The sequence below is a fragment of the Pinus tabuliformis genome, chromosome 2_1, assembly GCF_031772625.1.
Source record: "Pinus tabuliformis cultivar Carrire ecotype Pingquan chromosome 2_1, CPIR1, whole genome shotgun sequence".
Taxonomy (NCBI): Eukaryota; Viridiplantae; Streptophyta; class Pinopsida; order Pinales; family Pinaceae; genus Pinus; species Pinus tabuliformis.
The window spans coordinates 280,542,548-280,557,468 of NC_142299.1; positions in this window are offsets into that span (position 1 = coordinate 280,542,548).

Here is a 14,921-nt window from a genome sequence, read left to right on the forward strand (position 1 = left end):
ATCTATAGAAAACATAATAGACACCAAACACTCAACACCAAATAGACGAAATAATCAAACATTCAAACACCAAATCACTGACATAAGAACTCATACCTTAATATATCTCAGGAGAGGTTATCACATCTGCACAATTAGCCTAGATTAGTATGACAAAATATCACAAGTATATTGACTCATACCTGAATATCATAACCACAATCATCTACATAGACCAATCCAAATTAACACGATATATATAACATCAAGATCTCAAATGCAATAAGCATACTCATCATGCATATAACCACAATGCATACAACAACAAGTTACTATCCTTCATGACTAATCGACGCATGTGCATTGTTACAGATCCATTTGGGCACATCACTCCCATAATCCAAATCAGTGTTTTAGGTCTCATAAAACCCTAATTTCAGTTTCTACATGCCCTAAACAAGTCAACCTATTGAATGACTCCTTCCCAGATAGTTTCATGGCCTAAAGATATCCTCAAATGACTCCTTGAAGGACCAACATAGGTAGGCCCATGTAAGGCTGCTCTGCAGAGACCTTAGGCCCATGCAAGGGTGCTTTGCAGAGCACTTAGGCCCACTTTGACCTGTGCTAGGCGAGATTGGGAAAAATTTGCATAGGGTTTTGGGAATATTCCTTGGTTCTAGATCATTCTAGATGGATCCCTCCTCATATCCCCTCCTATGAGCTCGAAATTGGATAGGCTAATGATTCATTACTCCTATCCTCTCATCCCTTCCTCCATGGAAACAAATTCTAAGTTTGGAATGTCATTCAATACCCTCATTTATGACAAAACCTCCTCCATCTTCTTATAAATTGAGCACTCATCTAAGTGATCAGGGTTGGACTTTGATGAATTCTAAGGAGGAAATGTTAGTTTGAGAATTGAGACTATTGTAAGTGTTGTTATGCTACCAGAATGTCATGCTTATGATGTGATGTGGATGGAACCAAAGCTGGAGGAGTGACTTTGAATCAGACTTGATGGTTGTAATTCCTTCTTCTATTTCAATAAAGTATTTGAACCTTTTTTCCATATGCCTATCTTGTTATATGATTCTTATATGTGTGAATGTATCTCATTTCATTGACTTGTATTCAATAGATCTTTTGCTTTGATCGGTTCTTTGTCTTTTGTTAATGTTTACAGGTACTTCTCAAGCATGTTAAGTACGAGAAGGAGCGATAGGATTGATACAAAGGAGACAAGAGGAAAGTAGAACTACAAGTAGGTCTTCTCATATTATTTGTCTTATCTATTGCTTATAGGAAAAGACTAAAGTGCTTTAAACTGTTGTTCTAGATATGGATACCTATCTAAGGAATTAGTATTTATCTATAGATACCAAATTATCCAAAACAAATTGGTGACTCTGTTTGGGAAAATCATCTTTCGTAGTAGCTTATCCACCTCTTAGGACATTCTTGCAGACCCTACTTGTGTTCATTGATTGTATTTCAACGCTTTTGCATTGAATTTTTGGTCAAAATTTTGTCAAATTTCCTTTTGAAATGGCTCACTGTCACCAGTGCAGGCTTGTGAGGGACAAAGTTCACTGCAAAGCACCCTTGGCTTAGGGACAGTGCTATGAAGCACACTGTCTCCCATTTAGGGTTGCACTGATCCTCCTAGTGTCAGTTTCGCACCTTTGGAGTGAGTTTTTGCCAACTTTTCTCTATTTGTTTGTTTGCTGATTGATCAATGAATGTCATGTCTTAGAGAACAAGTTTTTATCTCCTTTGCTAGCCCTACTTTGATTTAATTTATTAATGTTTCTTAAGTGTTTTCTTTGTCATTATTGATTTATAGTCAATGTTAAAATATAGTTGATTAATCTTTGTTTGAAAGAAAGTGTCATAAAAGTCTTCTTTTCTTTCGAAACAGAACTGTCGTAAATTCTTCATTCTTGTTAAAGATTGATTGATTGTATGTGAATAAATTTCCTTTTTGTTCACATTCAAATTAAGGAAATCAAAAATAAATACATGCATGTTGCATTGAAAAAGTTTGTGGGTGCTCATAGGAATAGTTTAGGGAATTTGCATTAGATTGTGCTCTTTTCTTTTTGTCAAATATCTGATTGCTCTATCCCTACTAGCTAAGGTTTTCATTGTTTAATTGAATAAAAATAATGCTTATCATATTAGTTGCATTTTAGGAATTGCAAACATACATCACATGGTGAACCTTGAAAAGAAAATTCTAAAGAAGATCAACTGAAAATTTGTCTGAATTTACCTAATGGAGCATTGTCACCTAACAAAAACCATTTAGAGGTCTAGGCTAGAGACGTGTTCCGATGTCATAAAAAAACGTAGTTGTTGCTAGCTTGTCTGTAATACATCCTGAATGTGATACCTCATTCCACGTACGTGAGTATATCGTAGCCATGGAAAATTTTAGGGGCTAATGTTCGCCCAGTGGGCTAATTTTCGTTGATTTTTCCCAAAAAAGATTCGCCAATTACCAATTTTTATAAAATATGATTCGCCCAGATTTTAGAATATAAAATTATTTTACCTTAAAAATCGCCAACATTATATAGAGACTATATATAAAATCACTATAGATTTGAATAATTTCACAAATATATCAATACACATTTTATAGTTTGCATATTAGGGATTAGTGAGATTCGCCAATGTTTTTAAACTTCAAGAAAATTTTCCACCCTTAAATTTTCCTTGATCGTAGCTCTTCCACGTACCTTTGGGTATATAGGGCAGTGTTACAGTACGTAAAGTATATGGGAATTCTCTCACTGTGCAGTTTTTCATTAGACAATGCTTATACAGATTGGGCCTCCACGTAGTTTCGGGTATATATGGGAGGACAAAACTAGGTTGCTATCCATCCTTAGGTAACCGAGTCGGCTACCTTGTACACTGTGATACACCGAGCATGGCATTCAAGGAGATTTCCTGCCCATACTTCTCAGTTTGCCGAGAGGTATTCTGTAGTTCACAGTTGCTTGGTAAACCTTTTTCCTAGATTATCCCTCTTTTGTTTTGTTATGTTACTTTGATTAAAATAAAATTAATTGACCACGAATATCATCCTCCATGCTCACTCCTTAGTTGATCTTAAGCTGAAACATATGGAGACAAATGCGGAGTCCACCGATCAAGGAATTCCTTTTGATGGGAATCCTAGTCTTCCACCTTTCAGAAATATTAGTGCTCCTTATATGGCTACATTGTCCCTTCCAGGACTTACCATTGGCTTGCCAGTATGGTTGTTTTCAACCTCCTTGGTTCAAAATGTTGTGATATCTCCGTAATCGAGTACTCCTCCAACTAGACAAAATCAACCTCCAATTGATTCTAAAGTTGACCCTTTGCCTTCTTCGTTAGTTGTTTCTTCCTCCCCTTCTTCCTCTTTTCCTGGTGAAAGTATTGGTACTAGTAACCAGCTGGCTAAGAAGAAGAAGAAAGGGAAGAAGAAGAAGAAGAAAATTCAACAGAGGGGCAACCAAGCAACCATTGCTTTGAATGCAACATCTGATGAGAAACTATCCGTCAAGCCTCACAAAGTTTGATATCCATGCAAACTTTGTGCAGGATGCCATATTCTTCGAAATTGTCTTGATATTCTTTAGATCTTAGAAGAATGGTCTTCCCGTTCAAATCATTGTGTGTCATCAATTTCTGGAGATCATGTTGGTGACACACCATGAACTAGTGGTAATAAAGTTCATGGAAATAAGGGTAGAGTTAAGTTTCCTTGTAGGTTATGTGAAGGGAATCACCCTATTCACCTTTGTCCCTATCTGGATGAAGCCAAAAAGGTGTTGGATAACCATCTTGCTTCTCCGCAACGACTTCCATATAGTTACAGGAGACTCTCCCTTAATCCTTCATTAGTTGATGAATTGACTGACTCAAATCAAGTATTGGTCAAACCCAATTTCTCTGAAAGTGAATCTTATGAGTCGATACCCGACCCAAATCAACAGGTCGAAGAAACAGTTGACCCAATTTCACCTTCAGTTAATCATACCTTTCCCAAAGAGAGTGAATATGGTACCACTCAGGTTCTTTTCATTTCTTCATATTCTAATGAGCTTGGGGGAAGTCCTCATGTTCCATCAAGACAGAAGGAAAATCCTCTCTCTCTCATAACTCAAGGAGTTAATTCTCCTGTTTCTACAGTAACCCCTCTAAGTAGTCCGGTCACTTCCTTTCATTGGAATCTACTAGTAGGATGTCGTCTTCCTTCTTATGTACCTTTCCATATCATAGTATAATTTTGTTATATGATTGTATCTAGCACTATTATAGATGAAGGTGCATCTATGAGTATCCTTTCCTCCACTGCTTGAAAAGCGCTCGGTTCGCCACCACTTGTGCCTGTTACCCAAAATCTGTTGGACTTTAACAGAGGAACCAATCAACCATTAGGGATCCTCCCTCAGTTTCCTATTACTTTGGGAGGAAAAATCATTTATCTGAATGTGATGGTAGTCCTAGGCCCTTTAGATTACAATTTACTTCTTGGGCGCGACTATGTTTATGACATGGGAGCTATTGTTTCAACACTCTTTCGAGTGATTTGTTTCCCGCATGAAGGAAGAATTGTCACCGTTGACCAGCTTTCATTTCCCGGTCCAAATATGGCTTCTAGTCAATCATCTTCCCTAAGTGGTCCTTTTGTACCAATGGTATCATCCCTGCCACGGGTTAATTATGTGGAAACCCGTTCCATGCCTACATCAACTGACGATCAATTTATTGATGTTGTACATTATGTATTGGGGGCATTGGAACCAAATCTCTCTAATGGATTCCTTGCTATGGATCCCTTCTAGAGCATTGTTCTCCCATCTAATGAGAACCTCTTGGAAGTCATGACCTCTTATGGGTCGTGAACAAGGAATATGAGGATAGTTCCTGGTCTTGTGTCAACCTCGTTAAAAAATGAAGCAAGGAGTATGAGCATAGTTCCTTGTCTTTTGTCAAGCTCATTAAAAAATGAAACAAGGAATATGAGGATAGTTCTTTTACTGTGTCAACCTCATTAAAAAATGAAACAACTCCAATGAGCATAGTTCCTTGTCCCGTGTCAATCTTGTTAAAAAATGAAACAAGAAGTATGAGGATAGTTCCTTGTCTTATGTCAACCTCGTTAAAAAATGAAACAAGGAATATGAGGATAGTTCTTTTACTGTGTCAACCTTATTAAAAAATGAAATAGGTCCCATGAGGATAGTTCCTGAACTTCTGTCAACCTCGTTAAAAAATGAAACGAGTATGAGCATAGTTCCTTGTCTTGTGTCAAGCTCGTTAACAAATGAAACAAGGAATCTGAGCAGAGTTCCTTGTCTTGTGTCAAGCTCATTAAAAAATGAAACAAGGTCCCCTGGAGCAAAGTTCCAAGTTGAGTCTTTGATTAGATCTCGTAAATCCCAGTCGAGTCTTTCACTTGATCTCATAAAATAACCTTCATTCCATCCACCTGATAGCCACGAGTAGTCTACTTAGGTGAATGTAATTGTTATAGACATTTTTGTGCCTTACAGCTCTAAGCATGAAATTTCCATAAACCAAGGGATCCTAAGTCCCTAAAAATGTTGTTCCTACCCCTAGAGGAACAAGGTCAACCAATTACAGCTTCTCCCAGAATTTCTCCACCAGAAACTGCTCAGAATCAGTCAAATCAGGATCATTTCAGCTGCTCCACTAGCTACCTGCTTTGCATAGCACCCAAGTACACTAGCTAGATGCGTTGCAACGCACCTAAATGCACTACCAGGGTGCGCTGAGCGGGAAATGCCAAATGGCAGTGTCATTCCGCGAGGTGGACAGACAATGGAAGCTTCCAGAATCTTCCTCAATGACACTTGCCTCACTAAGTTCGACCAAAGATGAGTAAGAGGCTCTCAGCCTCCAAGTGGAAGCAAGAACTGACAGAGAGAAGCCACAAGTAAAAACATAAGCTGACTCATCCTCTCTGCTTACATCTATATATGGATCCCTCATCCCAGAGATCCAGAGGCTGGAATTTTGTACTTTGCTGAGAATTGCTGTTGGTTTTGAGATTGAGATTAGTGCATTGGGTGATTTATGCTTTGTTGGAGGTGAGGAAGGGATTCCTTTGCTGGGAGGTAGATGTTGGATCGGGACTCACTTGGTTGTATCTCTTCCTGGATATTCTTGTTATATCAATAAAACTATTTGAGTTTCTCCTACATGCTTGTGTATCAATGATGTTTTGTTATATTTGCATGTTTAGCTTAAATCTGATCCTAAGCTAGTTATGAATGTAAATCTATGTCTTCTTGTAGTTTTCCTCTTCTGTGATCTTGCAGGAACTTGGTGAAGCTGGGCAAGTAAGGGAGCAGGTAGCTGGAAGCTGTCAAAGAGGAGAGTGATTAGATCAACGAACTAGTGCAAGACACAGGTTAGTTCATCCTATTCCTCTTCGTTTACATTTCATAAAGAAGAATACAAAAGTAGTTTTCCTTGTTTGTTGCTAAGGCACTGTCACACCTTAGAGTGGGATAGGGGCGTTCTGAGTAGATACTTTTCCCAACAACAAAATGGCGACTCCGCTGGGGATCATGTCTAGTTAGTTTATTCGTGCTTCTCTTGTTGCTTGTTTCATAAACACAGAAGTAGCGATCGAACTGCATTTGCCATTATCAAATGCAAAGTAGCTGCTACTTCAATCCACTCACTGGATTTGTTTATGATTTAAACAACTGATCCACAAATGCTCTAATTACCCTTTGTGATAGCTCTTAGTCCTCCTTTAAATCATCCCTCTGATTGTACCTTACTGATTGCTTTTACTCGGCCAAAATCCATAGATTAAACTACAAACTGTGACCCAGAACCCGGATAGAAGTATCGTTTCTGTCCCAGCGCAGGCTCTGTGAAGAGGTTCTGCATTTCAACGCAAGCCCCGAGAGGGCTACCTGCGCTGCAATTCAGTTTCTCTGTGCAACAGGTGCGCTGATCAGCCTTTGCCCTATGCATCTGAGGTTCTTTGCTTCATTTTGTCCAGTTTTATCTCTGAGTTTTGCAGCCTGTTATCAGTGTGTGTACCTGTCTGAAAACTCCTTTTCTTTGCCTTAATTCCGCCTCCTTTGTACAAAAAGACTGTAGATGTTCTTTGTGTGTTTGTTACATCATTTATAGTTTTCCATTGAAAAGTAGAATAGTCATACTGTCGTCCTTAGATTTAGATATGTCGTAAGTGTCGATTTTGATCTTAGGAGAAAGTTTGCTCGCTGTTGACAGTTGATTATACTTTTTAATTTTGCTTTTGGTTTGAATTTGTCTCTTTCTGGTGTCGAAACGAGTATTTATTTCAAAATCATAAAGTGTCGTAATCTTCTCTACCTTTTTGATTTCGAAAAGAAGCTTGTTTGTGTTTTTCACTTGAAAGCAAATTCAGATTTGTACATCAAATTTCTTTTTAGGCATCAATATTAAGAAAGTGAAAACAAATACATGCATATGTGCATTTGCATATTGATAGTTTGTATGGCTTGATTTAGGAAAAGTGCATTTACAGTGTGCTCTTTGCTCTTTGAGAAAAGATTGTGTCTTTCTTTTCCCCTTGTAGCTAGGATTTTCATTGTTGAAAAGAGATAAAAGCTTGCTTATCATATTTAGATTGCATTTAGGAATTAGATCTACATCTCGTGGTGATCCCAAAAGGCAAACTTCTAAGAAAGATCAACTTAAAATAAATTCAATGAATCTAACAACGCTTTGGAACTTAACGCACAACATAGAGGTCTAGGCTACAGACGTGTTCCGGCGTCGTAAAGCCTGGTAACTGTTGTCCTCACTGATGGTTGGGTGATTCCTCCACTGTGAGACGATAAGTGCCACTACGGATTGTGCTCCCACGTACCGTCGAGTATATATTGGGAGACCCCTATAGGCTTAAAACCTTTTATCCATAGGAAGCCGTGTCGGCCGCCCTACTGATCGCAATGCACCGAACAAAGCATTCAAGAAGATTGACTGCCGTACCGTAAAACGTATTCTGCAGTTTTGTGATTGGTTTGGCACACCCTCTACCTAGATCTCCAGAGCAGTCCCTTTCGTTCCTTTTCAGACTCCTTAACGGAAAAGATCCATCTGAGCACTTGTCACTTCAGGCTCATTAAAAATCGAAGGAGACTAGAGTCATCTTTTGTTTTTTATCGACTCTTTAAAATTGAAAAAACAAGTTGTGTCCAAGCGTCGTAAAATTTATTTTAAACGGAATATTCATACCCTTTTCCTACGTTGATCTTAGGTTGAGAAAATGGAGTCTACCAACCAAGGAATTCCCCTTGGTGGAAATCCTAGTCCCTTCTCCTCTTGGGGAGATGTTGGTGCACCCCATATGGCCACATTGTCGCTTCCAGGATTGACAATTGGCTTGCCATTCTGGATCTTCTCAACCAATGTCGTTCAGAACACCACTATTCCTGAACAATCGAATCAGCAGTTAGACCAGTCCAGAGTTACCCACCAACCTTCTACTTCCTATAATTCTTCCTCTCCTCCTTCCTCTTCGCTTGATGGGGCTGGCAAAGCCAAAAGTCAAGTTCCTAAGGAGAAGAAGGAAAAGAAGAAGAAAGAGAAGAAGGAGAAGGAGCCAAAAGCGAATGGGGGCAAACGAGTGTCGTCTAATGAAAATCCACACACTGCACCGACTAGGTCTAAATCGCCATGTGTCATTTGCAAGGGAGACCATTTTCATAGAGTTTGTCCTTGCATCCCTCGGATACTAAGGGACTGGTCTCCCCGTTTGCACAATCCGGTGTCGTCAACCTCTGATGGCCATGTTGAAAGCACACCGTCAACTAGCGAAAGTGAAGCCCCAGGACAAAAAGGGAGAACTAGATCTCCCTGTAAACTGTGCGAAGGCGATCACGCCATCCACCGTTGTCCCTTCTTAGACGAAGCTAAAAGAGTTTTGGATGATCGTCCGGTTTCACCGTTACGAATTCCTCCTGGATATAAAAATCTCTTGCCGAGTCCTTCGTTAGTTGAGAATCCAGCTGGCCCGCTCAAGTGGTCAGCCGAAGCGCCTGTCATTGAAGATGGAATAGCTGAATCCATACCCGACGAAAGTCAAAAGGTCGAGGGGGCAGTCGACCCGGTCTTGCCTTCCGAGGATTTATCTTCGAATGACACAGTCACTGGAGAGAAAAAGGATGACACCGTCCAAATTCTCTTCATCAACACAGACTCCGACGAACACGGGGGCAACCTACCCATTCCTTTACCGCAGGAAGGAAGTTCGTCAGAGCCGTACCCGGCCGTCTACTCGGTCCCACCTCCAAGCAACCTAGTTGTCTCCTTCGACTGGAATCAACTAGGCAGACCCCGTTTACCAGCAAGCATACCATTCAGAATTATCGTCCAAATATATAGAATGGTCATGGCTGGTACCATCATAGATGAGGGGGCTTCTGTGAGTATCCTTTCCTCTACTGCTTGGAAAGCGCTTGGTTTGCCATCGCTTTTGCCTGAGATGAGAAATCTGACAGGCTTTGATAAAGGAACGAGTCGACCTTTAGGGATCCTCCCCAATGTGCCCATAACATTGAAAGGGAAGATAGTTCAAATGAACGTAATGGTCGTTCAAGGACCCTTGGATTATAACCTACTCCTTGGATGAGACTATATTTATTGCATGGGAGCCATCGTCTCCTCACTCTTTAGAGTAATGTGTTTTCCGCACGAAGGAAGAGTGGTCAAGCTTGTGGACCAGCTTTCATTTCCCGGATCACGCATCGCAAATAGTCATATACCATCCCTAAATGGTCTCTTCACGAAAGAAATGTCTCAACCCACGGTCCGTCCTCCCGATGAGCGCGAGTAATTCAGAGGGATATGACTGGAACCCAGGGGGCATGCGTCCTGGTCTGCTTCGGCAGGAAAAATTTGGGTATAGGGTAGGTTTCCGCGGGAGAATATGACTAGTCTGTACCCCGTCCGTCGGTGGAAGAGGGGTTATTCTAGAATAATATTCTCTTGTCAAAGTTATGTGTGTGACGCTAGTTGTCACTCACCTTTGTTTATCTCGGTAGACATCGCCGAGGAAGTGTTTCATTTGTAATGCGAATGAGACAATCTTTGGTAACCTGAAAGAGGTAGGCCTTTCCTGATAGAACAAATGTTTTGTCTGCAAATTGAGGGGTAACCTTGAAATCGTATTTTATACCTAGGGGCATGCAAACCTTTTGGAGTGCAAGCAAGGGGCGGCTATTTATTTTTTAAATTTTTAGGTCCTCCCTTTAAACCCGTAGGCTAACCCTTTAAACTCGTAGGATTAGTTGTTTCCTAACTTGCATAAAAAAAGGATGTGGGGCAAAAATCTAAATGTTGCCGTTTTATATGAGACATTCTTATCATATGACTGGATTATCGAGCCGTTTTAGCACATAGTTCATGCTCGTTAAAAAATAAACATAAGACCGAGCAAGTGTTTCAATCCGCGTTTAAGCTCGTTAAAAAATGAACTATCCTCGGGTAAATGACCACCGTGAATGTAGCATTATCATCCATTAAAGCCTTGGTCGTGTTTGCACCGTCACCTCCACTTTTCCATTGGCCGATCATTCACCTCCATTTGATTGTTTACCCATTTTGAGGAATAGCTGCGAAGAGTGATTTCACTAGCCATCCTTGTGACACTGTCGAGCTTGGAAAATTCCAACCCTTACCTGGAATCAGCTGCTACCCATTTTATCACTCGTTCCTAAAAAGACGCGTCTTCTTTAATCTCTTTTCATCTGACTCGTAAAACATGAAAAGATTGCCGAGTTTTGGCCTTCCAGCTCCTTAAAGCGATCGGAAGTGCTATCCCTCCTCTAGATTTTAATCTTTTTGGACCTGAGGGATTATTGCACAAAAAGATCGAGCGCTTGTATTGTTCGGCTCGTTAAAACTATCGAAAATTCCTCCCTTCTGTATTGTTTTACACTTTTTCGGACTTAAGGGATTAGATGACGAAAAAGGAATTTCGGAGTTAACTTTACGTACCTTTTCAGACTCTCTAAAAATGAAAAGGACCGAGTTATATTTGTCGTTAAACTCGTTAAAAACATTAATAGCGACAAACTTGTCTTTAGACGAGAACGAGTTTCACTATCGCTAGGCTCATTAAAACATAGCGATGGGTTTGCCCGAAGGGCAAATTATAGAACAAGCATATGTTATCCTCCTCAAGCTTGACAAAAATTAAGAGGTACTGGTCAGCAATGACTTGGGAAAAATTGGGAAAAACTCAAAGAATCTTTATTGGTAGCAAGTCTCTCTTGAACATGACACTTCCACTCCGTGCCTGAGTTGGGTTGGGTTATTTCATTCACAGGTCACATCACTATGGTCTCGCCATACCATCCACATTTGGGGTAAACGCTACCGATCCATCACATAAGTGTCACCGACATGTTCAAGAGAAGTCATCCAGAGAAGTCACCCGTGTCCCATCCACTACCATACATTATAATTCATTCTTTCATGACTGCCATCCTGAACCATATATCATCAGATTGTTTTCACCTCCATCAAAATCATTTGCTCCGTTCCGTGTCATTGATGTGGGATTCATCAAGGCCCTCCTTTGACGGATCGCTTCTTGTCGACATCAGCTCATTATCCAAGAAGTTGATCTAGGAACACCCCATTCAGTACTTTGAAGCTTGCATGCCTCAATGGCAAGTTTCTCACTTCCGGCGACAGGTATACATCAATGACCTTTGACCGAAAGATTTTGCATGGTGTTCAACGCCAAGTCCTTTATTCACACCACGTGAATTGTACTGCAGTACCTTGAGGGTCATCATCCTTATCGGTGATTCCTCTCGCGCTTGTTAACAGTTTACATCATTGACTGGTAATCAAGCGATGTTTTTCCATGTTCGACTTCAAAACATTTTTCACATGGATCGACTTGTACTTCGAGTGAAGATCGGACGAGATTGAAGACCCCGGATCTAGTTTCATCCGTCCGGGCTGCGATATATATTCAGGAAAAATAAAGACATTGACATGTACAACATTGCAGCACAGATAATCATCCTACCAAAAGGATGATGACTTCATCAAAATCGTCAGTCTACCATTAGACGATTGTCTGTCCTGTGTACATAAAAATGAATTTATAAAGCTGAGCATGGGAATGCCCGCCTCAGCTAGATCATGAAAACAGTATGAAAAATAATGTATTGTATTGTATCTTATTACAGGTCTCCTCCCAGCATTGAAAGAACTTCGGATCCTCCTAATAAAGCGTTTCACCCGATAAACGGCCTCATACTTTAGGGGGCAACTGTTATAGACATTTTTGTGCCTTACAGCTCTAAGCATGAAATGTCCATAAACCAAGGGATCCTAAGTCCCTAAAAGTGTTGTTCCTACCCCTAGAGGAACAAGGTCAACCAATTACAGCTTCTCCCAAAAGTTCTCCACCAGAAACTGCTCAGAATCAGTCAAATCAGGATCATTTCAGCTGCTCCACTAGCTACCTGCGTTGCATAGCCCCCAAGTACACTAGCTAGGTGCGTTGCAACGCACCTAAATGCACTACCAGGGTGCGTTGAGTGGGAAATGCCAAATGGCAGTGTCATTCCGCGAGGTGGACAGACAATGGAAGCTTCCAGAATCTTCCTCAATGACACTTGCCTCACTGAGTTCAACCAAAGATGAGTAAGAGGCTCTCAGCCTCCAAGTGGAAGCAAGAATAGACAGAGAGAAGCCACAAGTCAAAACATAAGCTGACTCATCCTCTCTGCTTACATCTATATATGGATCCCTCATCCCAGAGATCCAGAGGCTGGAATTTTGTACTTTGCAGAGAATTGCTGTTGGTTTTGAGATTGAGATTAGTGCATTGGGTGATTTATGCTTTGTTGGAGGTGAGGAAAGGATTCCTTTGCTGGGAGGTAGATGCTGGATCGGGACTCACTTGGTTGTATTTCTTCCTAGATCTTCTTGTTATATCAATAAAATTATTTGAGTTTCTCCTACATGCTTGTGTATCAATGATGTTTTGTTATATTTGCATGTTTAGCTTAAATTTGATCCTAAGCTAGTTATGAATGTAAATCTATGTCTTCTTGTAGTTTTCCTCTTCTGTGATCTTGCAGGAACTTGGTGAAGCTGGGCAAGTAAGGGAGCAGGTAGCTGGAAGCTGTCAAAGAGGAGAGCGATTGGATCAACGAACTAGCGCAAGACACAGGTTAGTTCATCCTATTCCTCTTCGTTTACATTTCATAAAGAAGAATACGAAAGTAGTTTTCCTTGTTTGTTGCTAAGGCACTGTCACACCTTAGAGTGGGATAGGGGCGTTCTGAGTAGACACTTTTCCCAACAACAGTAATGAAGCTTGGGGGGCATGCACCTAGTGGTAAAATTAAGTTTCCCTATAGGTTATGTGAAGGGAATCACCCCATTCACCTTTTTCCCTATCTGGAAGAAGCCTAAAAGGTGTTGGATAACTATCCTACTTCACCGCAACAACCTCCTTCTGGTTACAGGAGACTCTCCCTTTCATCATGTTGGGGGCATGTAAACCAATCTCAAGCATAGTTTTTCATTTCAAGGTTGTGTAAAAATGAAATTGAATCCAAGCATAGTTTTTCATTTCAAGGTTGTGTAAAAATGAAACTGAATTCAAGCATAGTTCTTCATTTCAAGCTTATGTAAAAATGAAACTAAATTCAAGCATAGTTCTTCGTTTCAAGCTTGTGTAAACATGAAACTGAACCCAAGCATAGTTCCCTATGGTTCAATCTTGTGCAAAAATGAACTGATCTCCATTTTAATCCTCGTGATTGCCATTCTATCAGCCTTTTCCATCAAATGAGCCTTAATTTTTCTCCTTCCATCGTCTCTATTTGCTTGGATGATCGTACACTTTCACTAGGTTGTTTTACCCTTTTTGAGGAATAGTTGCAATGAGTGGTATTATTAGGTAGCCTCTTCACATAAATCAACATGTTTTGAGAGGTTCCAACATCACCGGAACTAGTTGCTATCCTAGACACTACTCATTCCTCAAAGTGGAGTCCTCTTTAAGCTCTTTTCAGACTCTCGAAATATGAAAATATTGTCGAGCGCTTGTCCTTTTCAGCTCGTTAACAGATTGGAAACGACATCTAATCAGTATAAGTTTAACCCTTTTCCGGACTGAGATAGATTACTTACAAAAAAGGAATACATTAATCGAACATGGTCAATAGGTTATCTCTTGTATTATTTTACGTTTTTTCGGGCTTCAGAGACAAATCTATGAAAATGAACTTGTGGAGTTTTATTTTCGTCCCTTTTCAAACTCTCTAAAAATGAAAAGGATTGAGTTAACTTTGTCATTAAACTCGTTAAAACATCAAATAGTGACAAACTTGTCCATCTAGACAAGACTGAGTTTCACCTTTGCTAGACTCATTAAAACATCACATAGTGATGGATTCACCCGAAGGGTGGAATTATACAACAAGCATATGTTATCCTCCTCAGGCTTGATAAAAAATAAAGAGGTACTGGTTAGCCATGATTGGGGAAAATGGGAAAATGGGGAAAACCACTTTATGTTAGAAGGTCACTCTTGAACATGAAACTTTCACTCCATGACTATGACTATTTGGGTTGGGTTATATGCTTGACGATTATCATACCTATGGTCTATCACACCATCCATCACTTTTGGTTTTGGGTCAACGCTGCTAATTCATTCAAACTACTTGGGTTGGGCTATCTGCTTGATGGTTTTCATATCTATGGTCTCTCACACCATCCATTACTTTGGTTTTGGGTCAATGTTGCTAATTCATTCAATGTTGCCGATATGTTCAAGAGAAGTCATTCAATTAAAATTCATCCTTTGCAATACACATAAACCTTCATTTTCATGACCGCCATTCCTAAACCTTGTGTCGTCAGTCAAA